This window comes from Aythya ferina (genome assembly GCF_964211825.1).
Source record: "Aythya ferina genome assembly, chromosome: 3".
NCBI lineage: Eukaryota > Metazoa > Chordata > Aves > Anseriformes > Anatidae > Aythya > Aythya ferina.
The window spans coordinates 58331729-58338450 of record NC_140298.1 but is presented as its reverse complement, the minus strand read 5'-3'; the positions used below and the strand labels follow the sequence as shown (position 1 = coordinate 58338450).

The window sequence follows — 6722 nt, the reverse complement described above, 5'->3', positions numbered from 1 at the left end:
AGGAGGATGCCTCTCTTTCCACATATAGTCTTCCATAAGTTAACCATACATATACCATTCCACAGACAATATATCACATCATCTGTGGATTTTTTTTGTGTGTTTTTTGAGGTCCTTTTAATACAGAAAATATCTGTAGTCTTGGTTCTTTACTGAAAAATGGGCATGCCTGAGACAAGTTTTAACAATAATTTAAGAATAACTGACAGCATGTAGCTTTGCAAGTCAATCTGAGAACATAAGACTAGCTCTACTGAATCAGACAACTGGTGCACATAGCCAAATGCACACCCTGATATAGAGACAATGATAGATCTACTACTCAAAATTTCAAGAGAGCAAACAGCCTGGTCTATTCCTGCAATCAATTCTATTTCCCAGTTTTGTTCATGGATCTGGGGTCCATGAACTTGTCTAATCTTATTAAGGACTGTTGTGTTTTAACTCGGTCTGCAGCTAAATGCTACACAGCTGTTCACTCACCCTCCAACCTCCCTCTCTGGGATGGGGGAGAGAAACAGGAAAGTGAAGCCTGTGAATTGGGATAAAGATGGTTTATTAAGACAGGAAAATAGTAATAATAATAGTACTACTAATAATAATGTGTACAAAACAAGCGATGCAGAATGAAATTGCTCACCATCTGCTGACTGATGCCCAGCCTATCACTGAGCCGACCCCTCACCCTGGCTAGCTACCCCTATATATAATTTAGCATGATGTCAGATGGTATGGAATAAACAATATGCATGGGGGAGGAGGGGCAAAATTCCTTGTGGACACCTGAAAGAGTTGCAAACTAATAATAAAATTTAGGTGAAGGAAAAGTTCCTTCTCTGTTGTTGTTGTTGTCTTTGTTTTCTTTTCCATACAATCTTAAAATGAAGGTCCCTTTTTCTGGCCTTTGGTAGATTGTAAGCATGCCAGAACACTTCACATTATGTAGATCATACTTGTCTGAAACAATAATATCATACCTATAGTCTGCTGCAGGCTGAAATGTAGCCTATGCCTCAGGTACTGTTTTATGCCTTTGCTTTTGTTAATACATCCTTTTAAGTCTTCAACAGGGACAAGAAATTATCCTATTCAGAAGAAACACCATCCAGAAGTAACTTCAGTTGTTAGGGCCTGAATGAAACCAAAGGCGGCTATAGAATCATAGAGTAGCCTGAGTTGGAATGGTCCCCTAAAGATCATCGAGTCCAACTCCTGGCACCACACAGGTCTACCCAAAACTTCAGACCATGTGACTAAGTGCACAGTCCAAATGCTTCTTAAACTCCGACAGGCTTGGTGCAGTGACTGCTTCCCTGGGGAACCTTTTCCAGTGTGCAAGCACCCTCTCAGTGAAGAACCTCTTCCTGATGTCTAGCCTAAACCTCCCCTGCCTCAGCTTGACACAATTCCTATCCAGTGGGTTCCATCACTGGTAACTAAAGAGAATAGATCGGCGCCTGCCCCTCCGCTCCCCCTCGTGAGGAAGCTGTAGACCACCATGAGGTCTCCCCTCAGCCTCCTCTTTTCCAGGCTGAACAGGCCAAGTGACCTCAGCCGCTCCTCATACATCTTCCCCTCTAGGCCCTTCACCATCTTTGTAGCCCAGTAGCTTACTGACTTGAAGAAAGAGGCTTTAATCTATCCTGGTTTGTTTACTAGTGAAGGAGCATGAAAGAGATGCATGCCCTTCCCTCTGAAGAGTAGGTGAAGGAACAGCTAGTGCAAGGAACACAAAAATCAGTTGCACCAGACTAATATGTGGTTGTATCTGAGCTTCGAGACTGCAACCCTCTTCAGACTTCCAGATGTAGAGGAATTCTTTGGCTGCAGCCTAAAAGTCACATGTACATAAGCTCCCCCAAGCCAGCAAATCTTCTGCCCATGACCTTCCAGGAAAGAGCAGTGTAAGCATGTAACCAAATTAAAGCCAAAACTTTCAGCCCGGCCCTTGACCTGAATAGGGAGTGAGGATCCAGATCCTGGCATTTATACGTGATAGTTTATATGCAGCCAAAGTAAATACTGCAGTTGGAAGTCATGGCGCTAGATTTTGAAAAGTCCTGCATAAAGAAGAGATCTCAGAAAAGCAAATTTAAACAACATTAATGTCAAGAAAAGTCATTCTGATTGCTATATTCTTTATCTGTCATGACTAGACAGATGAAAATCTATGACGGCAGATCTAAGCACCTTGTCAGGTTATTTCTCTTAGTGATAAGGAGCAATAGACCTTAAAACATTGAAGCCAGGTAGATAATCCTATTCCACAAGGTCTCTTGGCTCCACCCTTGTTAAGTGAAATCTGCCAGGTGGGGATCATTTGACCTTTGCTATATAGGAAGCATGAGGAGCTATGGGAAGAATTGTCACTCCAGGGGAGTTTGAGGCTCAGTTACCTAGGGTGCTTTTCTACTGCCATAGTGAAATGGACTCAATGTTCCCTAGCAGGCTGCTTTTTCTTCATGTTTTCTACTGTCTCTGTGAAATAGTTGTAGAGACTCTATGAGGTAGTTACTTTGGTGGTGACTTGTCAGTATGGGAAAACCCTGGTGGTGCTACTTCCCCGTGAAGTAGTTTGCAGTGACTCAAGTTCAGAAGCTGACAGGTAAGTGTTCCTGGGTTCTACAGTTGTTTCATGTTGGGGATTTTGAGTGCTTCCTTGTCTGTTTTCAGTGAAGTTACTTACAGGGACTTGAAGCTTTCTTCCCAGTGCTAAATAATAATAATAATGCAACCGCAGAAGCTCAAGTTCATGCGGTTGAAGCTTCTTCAAATAACATTTTTAAGTATTTGTTAAGATTGAACAACAGGCTGCATGAAAAAGGTGCCTTACTGTGAATTCAGACCTTGCATTGTAGTAAGAAGAAACAGATTTGGGTAGATACTGGTGGCATTATCATTACTTTTGTGAAGTGTCAATTGTGAGAATATGCTGTTCATAAAAGAAATGCTGTTTTCACAATGTGCAAGTCAAAAGCTTTAAACTACCAAAATTTTAAGTTTCAAGGATATAACTTGACAGAAAGATATTATTGTTGGCCATCACCCCCTGACCCCTCTATAGACCAGCTCCCTGAAGAAGTGTGAAAGGGGTCATTGTTAATAGTTTCTGAGGTAGGGCCAGGGGAAGATGTGTTTTCCCACTTCTTCATTGTCCCTTTCTTCTCCTAACAGGAGGGATTGTACCTTGTTTTACTTACTACCTCACAGCAGAAAGGGGTTGGACCCACGCATCCAGAACAAAAGGACCAGTAACTACTGAAACTTGGAGGGTTGAGTCCGCTCCTGGGGAACTGACACTCAAGCTACAGAAGAACTAATATTCTGGCAACAAGGCTCTGCATAAATTAAGGATGCCAAATAAAGGGGACAAGTGTAAAGGGAGGAAAGGGAGAAGGCAAGACTGGAGCAGGACCCTCCACTGTGGTGTGTATGGTCTACTGAGGGAGGCAACCCCTATGGGTATTGACTGCCGAGTGAAAGGGCCTCGACTGGACTTCTCCCACACGAAGGTCAGGTTGTCCCAAGAAAATAACATAAGAACCTTTTTTTAAACACATATAAAATTGTGATTCGTTTTCCAGGAGCTGGATCACCCTGACAGGCTGAATGGTAACACAAACCCAAATCGACCCTGAAAGCAGGCCCAACCCCTTGATTGAAGGCGTTTGCTTATTATGATCCAGCTATGTGAGCAGAAGATGCATCCTGGGGCTATAGGACCCCAATATATATACTTAATAGAATAATTAGGTTACAAGCTGTAACAGAAATAGTTGTAAATAAAACCAGAGATGCACTTGGATTAATTGCAAAGCAAAATACCAAGATGAGAATGGCTTTGTATCAAAATAGCTTAGCTTTGAATTATTTACTAGAGAAGGAGAAGTCCGTGGAAAATTTAACCTTAGTAATTGCTGTTTAGAGATTGATGATGAGGGTGTTTCTTCCTAGTAGCTGGTAGAATGCTATGTTCTGGCTTAGGATGAGAAGAGTGCTGATAATATGCTGATGTTTTAATTGTTGCAGAGCAGTGCTTACACCTAGCCAAGGACGTTTCAGCTTCTCACTCTCTCCTGCCAGCAGGCAGGCTGGGGGTGCAAGAGCTGGGAGGAGGGCCGGAATGCTCAGGGTTAGGCTGGGCATTGGACAGTGGGTGGTGAGCAATTGCATTGTGCATCACTTGTTTTGTACACATTATTACTAGTAGTACTATTATCTTCATTATTGTCATTATTATTGTTATTATTGTCTTTATCTCAACTCACAGGCTTCACTTTCCTGTTTCTCTCACCTCACCCCCTCCTTCTCTGGGATGGGAGAGTGAACAGCTGTGTGTTGTTTAGCTGCCTGCTGGGTTAAACCACAACAGAACGAAGAGCTGTAAATGAACTTGTAAAAGAAATAAAGAAAATTGCACATGTCCCAGTTCAGATTCCAAATGGAATCGATCTAAGAGGATGATGGGAGGGGGCTTTATGGGTGGTGATTGGCTTGCTAAAATAAGAATGGTCGTATTGGGGATATGTGGAGGATTGTTAATAATTCCATGTTTAATACCTTGTATTACCAGACTAATACACATGGTTATACAAGGAATGCAAATATCTGCGGTACCTGTTGACCCAGAACCAGGGAAGGAGAAAACCCATTCCCTGATGATAATAAAAACAAAGATACAAAATTGGTATCAGTTGGTATCAATTTGGCAAGTATTGACTTGATTGGAAAGGAAAACACGAATCAATGCCATGAAAAAGGAGATGGGGGATCGTGAAATGTGTTCATCTGATTCATGTCAATATGGAACAATGCTAGGGCCGCATGGTGTGATGAATGTGACCTTCTGTCCTACAGATCCTTGTATAACCACAAGTCTAAGACAGAGTGGTTAATGTATATAGTTCTTGTACCTTGCAAAGGAATGTTTTAGCAATTCGTGTCAAGAGAGCTTGAAGGGAAATGTATTTGTAGGCTTTTCCTTGAATTCTCTGATGTCTGGGGGGGAGGGGGGGAGGCCAGAATAGCTGCTAATTATTACGACTATTGCATGGGACACTATGCAAGTCTCTGTCTGGCCAGGAGATTGAGACGGGGAAAGCTGAAGAACGACTGAAAGACAAAGCTTGCAGGGGATGCTGCACAAGTCTGACATACAGCCAAGTTGGACAAAGGAGAAGGACAAGAGGGAGGAAGACTATGAGCCTTCAGCATGAGAGGCCCCTAGAGGGCCCACCAGGGACTGATATGCATGCACCAGTGGGAGGGTTTGGAATCCGGGAACTAATTATAATAACCCTGCCTTTTCTAGAAGTAGTAATGAACATGTATTAGCCTAGGAGCAGAAAAAGCTGCTGCCTGATGTTACGTATGTGCGTGTTGGAGGAGCCCAGACTCCCTGCCGACCCAGCGCTCTTTACTTGCCTTTTATTAACCCCATAAATAAATCTCATAAAGCTAAGTTGACTCAGAATTTATAACAGTATGATAAAAACTGTTGCACTCCAAGTTGGGAAGGGGAGAGGAAAATGTTCATGTGTATGTGAGAATTGTACTCAAACAGCTGATTACACCTTTGCATACACCTTTTGAAGGAAAACTTTAAACCTGAGAAGCAACAGGCAGTTTTCTACGTTTCCTGATATGATAACTTGATTTTGATATGTCCTGGTTTCAGTTAGAACAGAATTAATTTTCTTCCTAGTAGCTGGTGGAATGCTGTGTTTTGGCTTAGGATGAGAAGAGTGCTGATAACACCCCGATGTTTTAATTGTTGCAGAGCAGTGCTTATACCAAGCCAAGGACATCTCAGCCTTTTGCTCTGTCCTGCCAACAGGCAGGCTGGGGGTGCAGTAAGAGCTGGGAGGGGACTGACCCAGGACAGATGACCCAAACTAGCCAAAGGGGTATTCCATACCATCTGACGTCATGCTAAACAATATATAGGGGTGGCTAGCCGGGGGGAGGGGGCCGGACTGCTCGGGGTTAGGCTGAGCAATTGCATTGTGCATCACTTGTTTGTACATATTATTATTACTTTCCTATTATCACCATTGTATTATTATTCTTATTATTTTGTTATTATTTTCCTGTCTTATTAAACTGTCTTTATCTCAACTCACGGGCTTCACTTTCCATCTCTCTCCCCTGTCCCAGAGAGGGAGGGGGGAGGGTGAGCGAACGGCTGCGTGGTGTTTAGCTGCCGGCCGGGTTAAACCACGACATGATATCATACCTATATCATATGATGATATCATACCTATAGTCTGCTGCAGGCTGAAAAGTAGCCTATGCCTCAGGTACCATTTTATGCTTTTGCTTTTGTTACTACATCCCTGTAAGTCTTCAAAAGGGAAATGAAATTATCCTACGCAGAAGAAACACCGTCCAGAAGACACTTGAGTTGTTAGGGCCTGAATTCTCACTGAAACCAAAGGCAGAGATCTTACTGACCTGAAGAAAGAGGCTTTAATCTCTCCTGGCTTGTTTACTCCTGAAGGAGCGTGAAAGAGATGCTTGTATGTGAAGAGGAGGTGAAGGAACAGCTAGTGAAAGGAACACACAAATCCGTTGCGCCAGATGACTAGGTGGTTGGCTCTGAGCTGGGAGACTGCATCAGAAACACAGAATTATCTAGGTTGGAAGAGACCTCCAAGATCACTGAGTCCAACCTCTGACCTAACACTAACCAGTCCTCCACTAAACCATATCACTGAGCTCTA

At 42.9% G+C, this 6722-nt stretch overlaps 1 long non-coding RNA gene across 1 annotated transcript; it reads left to right on the top strand.

The window, feature by feature from the left end:
* The first annotated feature begins 3872 nt into the window (after window positions 1–3872).
* LOC311435262 lies at window positions 3873–6117 on the top strand. The gene is made up of 2 exons (XR_014692008.1): window positions 3873–4159; window positions 5083–6117. It is a non-coding gene; the product is annotated as an uncharacterized lncRNA (long non-coding RNA).
* The last annotated feature ends 605 nt before the right edge of the window (window positions 6118–6722 follow it).